Source organism: Syngnathoides biaculeatus, chromosome 6 (genome assembly GCF_019802595.1).
Source record: "Syngnathoides biaculeatus isolate LvHL_M chromosome 6, ASM1980259v1, whole genome shotgun sequence".
Lineage (NCBI taxonomy): Eukaryota > Metazoa > Chordata > Actinopteri > Syngnathiformes > Syngnathidae > Syngnathoides > Syngnathoides biaculeatus.
Genome location: NC_084645.1, coordinates 28,172,290 through 28,186,529, shown reverse-complemented (window position 1 = coordinate 28,186,529; position 14,240 = coordinate 28,172,290). Strand labels below are relative to the sequence as shown.

The following is a 14,240-nucleotide window of genomic DNA, read 5'->3' as shown; positions in this document are numbered from 1 at the left end:
AACAAATGTTGTCTCATTTGCTATGATATGAAATAATTATACTAGATGGATAAGGTTAAATTTGGAGAAATTTTAATTTAGTAAACGTCTTGCCGTAAAAAAAACCCGCAAAAAATTCTCAACGATCTACAGCCAAACAGGCACAGGAAGGCTGCCATCTTGGTTGAAGCAGCCATTTTAGGTTCTGAGCCATATTTTGTCGAGATTTTGTAAGATTTTTACCCATCTTTGAAATAATGAACTGGCACGGTGGGTCAGATGGGAAATCATTGGCCTCACAGGTCTGAGGACCCGGGTTTGATCCAAAAAGGTACCAAATAAGAAATTGACTGTCCCATATACTAAGCGTTCAATTAAATTCTTTTAATTAAGAGATATTTTGTTATGCGGCACGTTGGATCCGCAAGTAAAGCGTTGGCTTCAGAGTTTTGAGGACCCGGGTTCGATCCCGGCCCCGCCTGTGTGGAGTTTGCATGTTCTCCCCGAGCCTGCGTGGCTTTTCTCCGGGCACTCCGGTTTCCTCCCACATCCCAAAAACATGCAACATTGATTGGACACTCTAAATTGCCCCTAGGTGTGATTGTGAGAGCGGCTGTTTGTCTCGATGTGCCCTGCGATTGGCTGGCAACCAGTTCAGGGTGTACCCCGCCTCCTGCCCATTGAGAGCTGGGATAGGCTCCAGGACTCCCCGCGACCCTCGTGAGGATAAGTAGCAAAGAAAATGGATGGATGAAATAATGGGTATTGGAGAGGTGGGTGACGAAAGAAGTTGTTGTTATTGTGTGTGGGCGGAGCATGGCAGCAAAATGTGATGAGTCGCCATCGGGGCCCTGGTGCACCCAAGATCTTATTAAAAAAATTAATCCCCTGAAACCATTGTCGCTCAGCAAAATGCAAATTTGTCGGGATGTCACGAGTCGACGCGCAAGAAAAGTTTCCATTCGCCATGTCCAAAAAACCGAGCAGTCTGTCATTTTTTTTTTTTCTTTAAGTGTCAGCTGAAAAATGTTCTGTCATGTAAAATGTCAGGAAGTTTCATTTTCCAGAATGAATGTTTAACGCATGTATGGCGTGATGGAAAAAGTTGCCGCGCGGCTTTTTGTGTTTTGACTCTCCTGGTTGGAAAAAAAAAAAAGTCGACAATTCCAGGAAGCCGCCATCAGCCGAGGAACAACAGACGCGCTCTCCGTCGGCCTGATGCGTGGGACCACTTTGTCAAGCGAACTCCACGGGGCTGCAAATGCTCTCCTGGCCTGCAGGGGGAGCCGGCGAACGCAAAAGAAGCTTGTGGAACGCTTCGGGGGCGTGGTCTCATTCAGATTGACAGGTCGCCACGGACCGCTTTATTAAGTATATTATCCCGTGAAATTGAACACAAAAGCTATGAATTTCCCACGAATCCAGTGGCAGTTCCTAAGTCTGTGTCACGGGCTGTTCGGGTGTCCCGTTCGGTTTTGCATGGAGCTGTGCTGGGATGTGAAAATTTGAGTAATGTGGCTGCCAGAATTTGCATGATTCAAATCATCGCGCATTTACCTTTTAAAAAACAAGTCCAACCTTAATTTGGTTTTTCAGTCCGAACTTTGAACTCGTAAATAGCCTGAAATTGCCATCGTGCTCACACCTGCTCAACGAATGTGAACTGAATGGCGACTTTTTAAAACCGTCTTTGCTGGCTAAATTCCGTCCGAAAGTCCAGAAAGTTGTTGATGTCATTCACAAATAAAAGGTGAAAGCCGAGCGAGTGACAGCAGTCTCTGTGGCGCAATCGGTTAGCGCGTTCGGCTGTTAACCGAAAGGTTGGTGGTTCGAGCCCACCCAGGGACGACCTTTTGCCTTTAGCTTATAATCATTTTGAATCGTAAAAATACATATAGTATGGCTTTCAACCTTTTATAGTCTACATTTTATTCTTATTTATCTTTCTACTCTTGACGAATACACATGTCAGGCAGAGAAATGAGTTAAACCAAACAAGTTTTGACCACCTCTATTAATAATGATCAAAATTCAAAAGAAAGTTTCAGGCTTCTATCCGTACATCCATCCATTTTCTTCAATGCTTATCCTCACGAGGGTCAAGGGAGTGCCGGAGCCTATCCCAGCTCTCAACGGGCAGGAGGCGGGGTACACCCCGATCTGGTTGCCAGCTAATCAATCGCAGGGCACATCGGACCAAAACAGCCGGACTCACAATCACACCTACGGGCAATTTCGAGTGTCCAATTAATGTTGCATATTTTTGGGATGTGGGAGGAAACCGGATTGCCCGGAGAAAACCCACGCAGGCACGGGGAAAACATGCAAACTCCACACAGGCGACTTTGATACTTTGCTGCAGCACACGCAAAAATATGAACGATGATTTAAGGCCAGGTTGTAGCGCTGCTCGTTTGTACTGTTATGCACGCCTACGCGCAAGCACGCAAACTTCCCATGACATGTTTCCCCTTCCTGCTATTGTCTGCGCAGCGCTGGCAAACATGGAAAGCTGGAAAAAGGGCGCAGCAGAATTCCAAAAGCTCCAAACGATCAAACGATGCGTTCGAGGACCTTCGCCAGGGTGTGTAAAAAAAAAAAACGCGAGCGCGCGGTTCTCCCGCACGACGACGGCGGCGGCGAGCAGCTGGACTGTGATGAATGCTTCCGTTGTTTTGTGGAAACACAATGCAGCTGTTTGCGTGAGTCATTACCACCGCCGAGCATGAAACGGCGAGCGTATTAGTTCCTTTCTTACCCGTGGCAGATTTCTGCCAAAACACAACACAATGACAATACATGAATAGAACTTGTGTGTGTGTGTGTGTGTGTGTGTATCACCTACATGTGAAGGGTGGCCCGTGGAAGTGTGGATTTTGGCACTGGCGCCCCTCTGAGGTCAAAGGTCGTGAGGTGAGCTGCGGGTCACGAGGTTGTGGTCGTTGACCCCGGGGAATGTGTGAACGAGCGTAGATGGGAAACGTTTGGAAGAAGATTTTACAGCGGTTCCTGATGGAGGAGAGAACTTCAAATATCGAAAAACATCTTTGCTTTGTTTACAGCGCAACGGGAAAAATTCCACCTTTGTGGCTTACTTCATATCGCAGGTGTCAAACTCAAGGCCCGGGGGCCAGATGCCGGCCCGCCACATGATTTTGTGTGGCCCACGCAGGCAAATAATCTGTCTATGATTCCCGTGAAAATCCAGACCAAAATTTCAAATTGTCATATAAATGATAATGCTGAGATATAATTAATTTTGTGTTTCAAAACATAAATCTTCTTCTTTTCCTTTCGGCTAGTCCCGTTAGGGGTCGCCACAGCGTGTCATCTTAAATCACAGGTGTCAAATTCAACGCCCGGGGGCCAGATCCGGCCCCTCACGCGATGTTATGTGTCAGTTTCAAATATTCTTGTAAAAAGTTTGTACAAAAATTTCAAATTGTCACGCATCATAAATAATACAGTTGAGATATTCCAAGCATTTTTGTGTTACTGAAAATGAATAGTTGAAAAACACATTACCCTTGATTTCTCATTCCAAAAGTAGATCATAAATTGATGATTATGGTTGAATAAACTCAATATTACCCTTGATATCTGATTCCCAAACGAGTTCATAAATTTGTGGTGTAAATATGATGCGGCGATTAAAAAATGTTATGGTTTCACAGTCATAACGGCCCTCTGAGGAAAACCGTAACTTGAAAAATGCTTCTTTGCCGGCATCATGCCTGGTCGATGCCACACCCCCGAGAACCAAATACCCCACCGTGATTGGTAGGTTCATCAGCTCCGCACACAATATTGTAAAAGTGTCATTCATATATAACTCAAGGGCCGCACTAACATTAAACTTTCATATTATGGTGTGGAGGGGGGGGGGGGCAGCATGGTGCATCAGCTGGTAAAGCGTTGGCCTCACAGTTCTGAGGACCCGGGTTCGATCCTGGCCCCTCCTGTGTGGAGTTTGCACATTCTCCCCGTGCCTGCTTGGGTTTCCTCCGGGCACTCCGGTTTCCTCCCACGTCTCAAAAACGTGCAACATTAAATGGACCCTCTAAATTGCCCCTAGGTGTGATTGTGAGTGCAGCTGTTTGTCTCCATGTGCAATGCGATTGGCTGGCGACCAGTTCAGAGTGTACCCTGCCTCCTGGCCGTTGACAGCTGAGATAAGCTCCAGCACTCCTCGCGACCCTTGTGAGGATAAGTGGCTCAAAAATGGATAGATGGACATTTTCTCTTGAATTTTGATCATTATTAATAGAGGTGGCCAAAACCTGTTTGGTTTTACTCATTTCTCTGCCTGACATATGTATTTGTCAGGAGTAGGAAGATAAATAAGAATAAAATGTAGAATATAAAAGGTTGAAAGCTATACTATATTTATATATATATTTTTTTACGATTCAAAATGATTTTCAGTTAAAGCCAAAAACTCATCCCCGGGTGGCCTCAAACCACCAACCTTTCAGTTAACAGCCGATCATGCTGGCCGATTGTGCCACAGACACGACTGTCAGACCCTCGTGAGGATAAGCGTCAAATATAACGGATGGATGGATTACGGTTGGGGCCGCAACAGATCACCCCGTGGGCCGCAAATGGCCCGCACTCTGCCAGTTTGAGACCACTGCTCTAAAAACGTCAGTTGGTTGTTATTTTAGCTAGTTAGTAAGTTTGTTAGTCAATAAATTAGTTAATCAGTTATTTTAGTTACTTTATTGTTTATTGTTGATCCACTTGTTTGTTCAGTTACCGTAAATATTTATTTCAGGTCCTCGAGTCGCAAACTGGTGGCCAGTAGCTTACTTTAGTTGATAACTCTGTGACTTCGTTTGTTAGCCGGTCGGACGGTCAGTCGGTTCATTCGATCCGACGGTACGTTTATGATCGCTCGATAGCGTCGTTAGTTAGAGGCTGAAGTTGTTGGGTGCGGTCGTCCTCCATCTTTGCCAGAACAATGTCGCACGGCAGCTTGGAGAGGCCAAGGCGAGCGCTCCGTGTTTATGACCATACAAGGACTCGACACATTCCTGACTCCCCCATGGACACGCTCCTGCAGGAGGAGGAGGAGGAAGAACTTATCTCGCGTGCGCTCATTAGTTTGTAACGAGGGATGAGCCGGGGTCAAAGGTAAACCGGAGCAGGTCAAAAAAAAGACGCTTCTGGAATGATAATTCTTTATCTGGAAGCTTCCTCCCACAAGCGCTTGAGATGGATCGAGTGCTCCTTGTGGGGTTTTAGTTCATCAGCACATCCTGCAGAGGGCGCTAGTATTATTGAGTCCAATGGGAAATCCCACAGGCCGCTTTTGTCCAAAATTAGTGCGTCGGTGCCTTAACGTTTATCCATTTTTGTCTTTTACACAGACACCAGTGAACCTTCCCGTTAAAAAAAAGAAAATTGGGTATCAAAACTGACACCAACCTGGCGGCACGGTGGTTCAGCTGGTAAAGTGTTGGCCTCACAGTTCTGAGGTCTCGGATTCAATCCCAGACCCGCCTATGTGGAGTTTGCATGTTCTTATGTGCCTGCGTGGGTTTCCTCCCACAACCCAAAAACGTACAACATTAATTGGACACTCTAAATTGCCCCAAGGTGCGATTGGTTGTTTGTCTCTATGTGCCCTGCGATTGGCTGGCAACCAGTTCGGGGCATATCCCGCCTCCTGCCCGTTGACAGCTGGGATAGGCTCCAGCACTCCCTGTGACCCTCGTGAGGATAAGCGGTGAAGAAAATGGATGGATGGATAAATTGGCCCTAGGTGTAACTGTTTGTCTTCCTTTTTACACTGACATTGATCCATGTTACCGTTGCGATCCTATTTTGCGAAAAAGTGAAAAAATTTTTATCTACTCCAGCATTTGCTGTTTACATGGAACAGCAAAAAATGGCAGCCGTGTGAAAGATGTTTCACACAAAGATCCTGCAAAAAGCTGCAACGGAGCCATTTGGTGTACACAAGCCGTGCATGACGACGGTCGTTTTTGTTTTCAACCACCTGCGTTGCATCTCTGTTATGGTTCGGTTCTGATCCTACCATCAACGCAAAAAATTATTTTGTCGGCTTTAATCGTCCTATTTAATCACCACATCAAAAAAAGGCAGGAAAATCGACAACTGTGTGAAAGCTTCTTTTCCATAAATATGGTACAAAATTGCTGGAGAACATCTTGCATTTATCTGCTTTCACACAGAACCCGCTGAATGTGGGCAGCGACAACTGCTTTCGACACGGAAGTGTACGAACGAACAGCTTTCTTCACTCAAGAGCGTGTACATCTCGTTGACGTCATTCCCAGCATGCCTTCCAAGTTGACTTTTTGTGAGCCAAAGCGGCTCTTGCTCCACCTCCTCCTCCTCTTCCTCCTCCTGGCCGCATCGCTACCATACCTGCAAGCAGACGAGCTGGTGCCGCTTAGTTTTTGTAACATTTAGGACCACGGCGGCAAAAACAACACTCGCTAAGCTTGTGTGTTTTAGTTTTCGAGCGAAGTGGGAGAACAAATGTGGGAAATCCGAGCGTTAATCTTCAAATGTTACCTTACGGGTCAAGTGTCATCCCTGTAAACATTCTAAAATAGATATTGGAATGCAAAATACATGTAACATTATTCACTTCAATGTCTGTACGAAAAAATAAATATGAGCGGAGAGCGTGTCATCATCTCACAACCGAGTGAAGTGACCGGGGCAATATTACTCTATTGTTTCGAGCCATATTTAGATGATATGCGGATCACGGCCAAACCGCATCCCCGTCTGATCCTCTTCCGCGGCGGAGATGAGCCATTGCGGCCCGTCGCCGGGGCGAGTCATCAACAAGGGCGGCGACCGGCTGCGATGAGCCACCTCGGCCGACAAGCCCTTGTCGACAAGGGTGAGCCGGCCACTGGCCTTGTCGGCCAGGGTGGCTCATTTTCGATGCCGAGGTGGCTTAACACGGCGCCGAGCCAGGCTGCTTTACGGCGTTGTCGTCGCATGGGGCTGAGTGCGCCATTGCCGGCTGCGTTGTTCATAGCCGCCACGTTCCGCGAGCCCAACGCAGCAGCCTTCACCAAAGCCGTGACTGGCAGATGCGGGGCCTCGGCCGGGGTGGCTCATTTTCAGCGCCGAGTTGGCTCATTTTCAGTGCCAAGATGGCTTATCGCGGCGCTGAGCCGGACCGCTTTTTGGCGTCGTCGTCGCACGCGGCACAGTGCGCCATTGCCTACAGCGAGCCCGACGCGGCAGCCGTCCGACGCGCACATCGACACATTTAGCACCCCTGTCATACGTATGCAGATCTTTTGTGACGTTATGAGAGACGGATTACGTGCTCCGCCCTCAACTATTATTTTTTTTAATAGCTGTATACAGACCTACCTGTCAATTGGGACCCACAAAACGAGCCGGCATTTTGGCTAACACGAAGGAACTAAGAGCTACCTTCCCGCAGGTAATACTGATAGAAACGAAGGAGTCTGCTGGAGGGCGTTCCTGTTCCGTACGTCGATTCCTGCTTCTTCTCGAAAACAAATCCCTCGAGAGGATTTTCATGGCGGGAGTTACAAAAAGCCATATACGTCAAAATCACGTTTTGTGGTGAAAAAACAGATGTCACTATTCCGGCTGCTGTTTTTTTTTTCCATTAATAACATACTAAAAATCATCCATTTCATGACACTTGACTTTTAATATGAGAGAGTTCAATTTAGGGTTAGGATGGGAGTTTGCATTCTGTACTGTAGTCAGTTAGAGGCTCAAGTTGTGTGAGGTCATCCTCCATCTTTGTGAGAACTTTGTCACACAGCAGCTTGGAGAGACCAAGTTTATGACCTCACGTGGACAAATATTACCTTAATAAAAGAGAGTTCAGATTAGGGTTAGGATGGGGGTTTGGGTTCGGTAGTGTAGTTAGTTCGAGGCTGAAGTTGTTGGGTGTGGTCATCCTCCATCTTTGTGAGACAGAGAGAGAGGCCAAGGCAGCGCTCCATATTTATGACCGTACAAGGACAATTGTTGAGTTCAGTTTAGGGTTAGGGTTGGGGTTGGGGCAAGCTTTGCGTTTGGGTTACAGTTTGGGGTTGAGGTGAGGGTATCTGCTGCTTTTCTGGGTCGCATTGCGGGGGAAGTAGCTTCAGCAGGGATACCCACATTTCCCTTTCCCCAGCCACTTCTTCCAGCTCTTCCGGAGGGATCCCGAGGCGTTCCCAATCCAGCCGAGTGACATAGTCTCTCCAGCGTGTCCTGGGTCGTCCTCGGGGTCTCTTTTCGGCGGGACGTGCCTAGAACACCTCACCAGGGAGGCGTCGGGGAGGCATCCGAATCAGATGCCCCCAGCCACCTCATCTGGCTCGTCTCAGTCACCCAGCTCATTCAAATATTAAAATACTGTATGCCAACTCGGTCATATGATTCCCGTTCCAGCCGTTCCAGACAGCCAAATTAATTGGAGAAGAAAAAAACCCCCAAAAGTCCTCTCGGAAAACAAGCCTCGCATTGACGCTTTCCACAATGTGACTAGCAAAAACGTGCAAAGTTATTAGCCCCGCTTGAGAATCGTCGACCTCGGGAAAACAACCTTACCGATGAAGTCATCCCATTTTTTTTTTTTTTCCACTCACTGCGGCGAGGGGAGGGAATTGTTTGGAAAATGGGTTACTCACTCACTCCCGCTAATCCGGAGATGTCACGGCGTAACCAGTTCTACGTTGGAAAAATTCTTCTCTGCTCCCACTGAAGACATTCCCGACCACCGCATCCACTCCCGTATTTTTATTTTTTTTAACCTTCCCGTCTCCGGGCGGTACCGTGGCATGGCGGGCGTGCTACCGTGTCGGGGATGTTGCGTTCAAACACAAGCGGTGATGACAACAAGCAGATGCAATTCTGCTGCCGGCTTCGCGGCTCATGTCATGTCGGATTCGAACTATTTCCAAATTTGTAGCGTAAGTACTAGTCCAGTGGTTCTTGAACGCTCTACCCTAAGTAGTACCACCTTCAGTATCATGGCCAACATTAAAAAAACCGTTGTGTTCATATAAAAAAAAAAGAGACAGAAATATATTTAATATTGTTAGACACTAAAATTCACAGTTAGATTAGTAGATGATGAGAAATTTAAAGATGTACTGTACTTAAATTACGATATAATCCAAATGTATTGCACCCACAATGAGTTAATTAAGTCCATCCATCCATTTTCTTTGCCGCTTATCCTCACGAGAGTCGCGGCGAGTGCTGGAGCCTATCCCAGCTGTTAACGGTCAGGAAACGGGGTACTCCTTGAACTGGTCGCACTCACAATCACACCGAGGGGCAATAAATGTTGCGTGTTTTTGGAATGTGGAAGGAAACCCACGCAGGCACGGGGAGAACATGAAAACTCCACACAGGCGGGGATGGAGACCGGGTCCTCAGAACTTTGAGGCCAACGCTTTTACCATCTGAACCACTGTGGTTAAATAAGTCATACCTGATAAATGTTGGAAAACAGTTCTAAAAGATTAAATACAATCGTGTTGTGGTTCAAAGTTCAACCCAACTGAACCGTAATAACAAACGTAGAGTACTGGAATGGGGAAAAAAAGTTCTAGACCAGTTGGATATCTAATCCAGTGATTCTTTAGGTTCCCACTAGAGGGAACGCACGTACTACTGCACATTTTCAGAATCACAGCACGAGAAAAATGGGCATCGAAATATGAAATAGCCCATCTTGGAAATCTTCGTCATAGCCAAGATCCATCCGCACCCTATGAAAGGAACGCACAAGATTACGTCTAGTGTACGTCTGTCCAGGTTGCAACCGTAGAAATGGTCCAAAATCTGACAAAATTCTTACCGTCGAACCAAAATGGCCACCTACTTTTGCGTTTCACACTGTGGGTTTTACCGTTCATCTCCATGCATCCTGGCATGATGAGCATACCGTACATGCCAGATCCGCGGCTCATTGGGATTAACTGGTGCCAGGTGCTCATACACCGGTAACATGACTCCTGAGATTCTCAAATCACAAGTCGCCATTTTTTCAGTTTCCCTTGTAGGCTAAAATGTGACATAAGTGCAAGCTCCAGATACGCTTGGCCTGTCTCTTACTCCGCCTGAGTGTTCTTTACTGTATCTTTTATTTTTGTTTTCAATTAGCACTCAGTGTGGGTCTTAAGAAAGTGAAAAATACAAAGGGCTGTGCTTTTAGGAAGCCCTGGAAAAGAGTTGCGGTCATGTTGGCGACCAGTGAGCTCGAGAAGGCGATTTAGATTTTGGGCTGGAACAGATTAATTCTATTGCCATTCCTTTAAATTGCGAATATTGCTTTGGTTTGTAAACATTTCCTATTGTGAAAAAATTACGTTCTCCTGTACAGTACAGATATTTTTAAAGAATAAATGGCGCTTCAGTGGTGCCCGTACACATTCCTACGTCAACGTGAATGAGGATAGTAAGTCTTCAGGGCATGAACGGGAGGTTCCGTGCTCCTGTCAGTATCCACTTTGGCCTCTCGAACGGCTGCAATAAATACCGCCAAGTTACAAAGACCAGCTCCTGGGAGCTTCACAAGGAATTTGTGTGGATGTGTGTGTCTTTGCGTGCACCGTGCGGCCATTGTGTGAGCCCCGCCCCGCCCCGTCTCTCATCTCCACACATTGTTTCAGCTATTTTCCTTGGGGCCTGTCAGAACATTCCAGCGCTCAGGTGCTCGCCGATTGTTTTCCCCTTGAAGACGGAAGCCACGGGATGATGTACGGAACCGTTTTATGAGACCAAGTGAAGTTACACCAGCGTCAGATTTTCATCTTTCTTTGCTATTTTACCCAAGCAGACATTTTTTGAAAAATGTTTTCTGATCTCTGGTCTCGTAGATCTTACGATGCATCGGTTTTTACACAATGGCCGTTAGCTGAATGCGGAACTCGAATAACCGATCGAACGTCCTTCATTTTATTTAATTTTTTTGCAGGAAATAGTCCAATCTGGCGCCACGGTGACTCAGCTGGAAAGCATTGACTTCCCAGTTCTGAGGTCCCGGGTTCAATCCCGGACCCGCCTGTGTGGCGTTTGCATGTTCTCCCCGTGCCTGAAATCATGATGCTCAATATTTATTTTATAGATTTTTTTTCAAATTATGTCATTGCTGTATGTTTTCATAAAGAACAGTACTCGTTAAAACACATTACAAAATTGCAGGTCGCTGTTTTACAGAGGGCCAGAATAGATGAATGGATTCTCCGTTCAAGATAGATAGATAGATAGATAGATAGATAGATAGATAGATAGATAGATAGATAGATAGATAGATAGATAGATAGATAGATAGATAGATAGATAGATAGATAGATAGATAGATAGATAGATAGATAGATCGACAGACAAACAGATAGATAGATAGATAGATAGATCGACAGACAAACAGAGATAGATAGATAGATAGATAGATAGATAGATAGATAGATAGATAGATAGATAGATAGATAGATAGATAGATAGATAGATAGATAGATAGATAGATAGATAGATAGATAGATAGATAGATAGATAGATAGATAGATAGATAGATAGATAGATAGATAGATAGATAGATAGATAGATAGATTGATTGGTTTGTGGGTGTATAGATAGATGGATGGATCGATAGATCGACAGACAAACAGATAGATAGATAGATAGATAGATCGACAGACAAACAGATAGATAGATAGATAGATAGATCGACAGACAAACAGAGATAGATAGATAGATAGATAGATAGATAGATAGATAGATAGATAGATAGATAGATAGATAGATAGATATAGATAGATAGATAGATAGATAGATAGATAGATAGATAGATAGACGGACGGGGTTTTCTCCAGGCACTCCGGTTTCCTCCCACATCCTCAAAACATGCAAAATTAATTGGACACTCTAAATTGCCCCAAGGTGTGATTGTGAGTGCGGCTGTTTGTCTCGACGTGCCCTGCGATTGGCCGGCAACCAGTTCAACCTGTTGACAGCTAGGAAAGGCTGCAGCACTCCCCGCGACCCTTGTGAGGATAAGCGGCTGAGAAAATGGATGGAACGGATGGATAGACATTCCAATCTTTTTTCCCCCCATCCCAATGTTGTGATAGCGTAGTTGAAAAATAACCGATATCAGGATCGTGTGCCAACGATATCTTCTTTGTATCACAATGATCGCACAACCGCTGTCTCGTGAGCTCATTTGTGTTAACCTCCCTTCCTGTGTGTAGTTCCTGAAACTTTGGAATTTTCTCCTTTTTTTTTTTGAATGGGATCTCTGCGATGTTCTTGTGGTTCTTTATTTTATTTTTTTCCAAGCATCACAACATTCCAGCCTTTTGCTCTCGCCAGTCGGGATGTTTGTCGGGATATTATTTTCCACATTCGTACAATAGACGGAAGCGGCCAGCTGATTCCCGCGTCTTCAAGCGGGGGCGGGAGGGACCCCCCCGAGAGACCCCCCCCCACCACCACTCTGGGGTGTCGTTTTGCCAGATGGAGGCTCCGGAAAGTACAATAGTCAGGAGCGCCGGAGACCAGGGCGTGTGAGGAAATCCCTGACTTTGGCCTTCCAAGCAGCCTCTCGCAGGGTTTTCCCTTTTTTTTTTTTTTTTGTGCGGAGCAGATGTGAGATTGTGTCAGCCAGCGTGTGTGTGTCAATGCACGTCTTTATGTGCTTATGTGCGTGGTGAGCGGCTTTGGAAGGAATTCCTCGGGATGAGAGGGTTTCCCTGTCGGCCCTTTTTGACAAACTGCCCCGTTTCCAAGGCGGACGGAATTCCCGCACGCGTGCGGCGAACGACATTATTTCTCGTTTAGCTCCCAGGGCTTCGCGTTAAAACATTTTTACCGAAGGCTTTTGACAAGAGCTTTTTGAGGATGATTTGGGACACTTTTGGGGATTATTGCAGAAATGCTTTACCGTGACCCCCAGCGCCATTCGTCGTAAGGTTTCAGACCCACCCCAATTGGTGAAAATCCACAGTATGGAGAGCATATTAAGAAATGTATTTAAGAAAGGTTTAACCACGCCCACACTTTCAACACTGTAACACTAAAACACACTTGTCAAAATGCATTTATTGAAACACGAGCATCAAAAATTAATGTTACCAAAAATTTTAAAAAGAAAATTGCATTTTTTTTCACCACAAAACATGATTTTGACGTATACAGCTTTTTGTAACTCCCGCCATGAAAATCCTCTCCAGGGATTTGTTTTCGAAAAGAAACAGGAAGTGATGCACATGGCAGGACCGCCCTCGAGTGGACTCGTTTGTTTCTATTAGTTTTACCTGCGGGAAGGTTAGCTCGTTGTTCCTTCGTGTTAGCCAAAATGCCGGCTCGTTGCATTGCTGGACATTGCTTGGACACTCCGGAGGAGGGATTTACCCGTCATAAGTTTGCAAGAGACCCGGTTCGTCGTGAAAAATGGATTGCACGGATGCAGAGGACGAGAGCTTCGTGGGTTCCAAATGTCAGGTAGGTGTGCATAAAGCTGCTAAAAAATATAATAGTTGGGGCGGACCACGTAATCCGTCTCTCATAACGTAACAAAAGATCTGCGTACATATGACAAGCGTGCTAAATGTGTCGATGTGCGCGTCGGACGGCGTTGGGCCTTGTCAGCCGGGGTGCCTCGTCGCGGCGCTGGGCCGCGATGGCTCATCTCCGTCACGGAAGTGGATCGGACGGGGAGGCGGTTTGGACGTGATCGCATATCATCTGAATATGGCTTGAAACAATAGGGTAATATTGCCCCGGACACTTCACTCGATTGTGAGATGTTCTCTTCTTGGAAAAGAGCTTCCGTGTCAGCAGGGCCGTGTTCGTCTCCCATAGTCGGGTCCATCTCGTGTTTTCATTGGCGAATGTCCGGGGTGACGTCACGGGCGGGGGATGCAGCCAATATGGCGACCACTTGGATGTCGTCGAATGACACTTCCGCAACTTTGCGAATGGATGACGCGCTCTCCGCTCATATTTATTTTTTCGGCTATACATTGAAGTGAATAATGATATTTATTTTTCATGACAATATCAATTTTAGAATGTTTATAGGGATGACACTTGACCTTTCATGCTAACACATAAGAAGAAACACCATAGGTGGGCTAACGAAACTAGGCATCGATATCACCATTGTTATGAATGGTTAAGCAATGGGGCTTCGAACACAAAATGTAGCAACACATGCAGGCAGATAATATAAGAATATTCAATGACATATACATTGTTCAGCTTTTACAAAAACAAAGACTAATATTATT

At 45.8% G+C, this 14,240-nt stretch overlaps 1 non-coding gene across 1 annotated transcript; it reads left to right on the top strand.

Annotated features, from left to right (window-relative positions):
• The first annotated feature begins 1,753 nt into the window (after window positions 1–1,753).
• Window positions 1,754–1,827, top strand: trnan-guu (transfer RNA asparagine (anticodon GUU)). Its single transcript has one exon. It is a non-coding gene; the product is annotated as a tRNA-Asn (tRNA).
• Window positions 1,828–14,240: the final 12,413 nt, after the last annotated feature.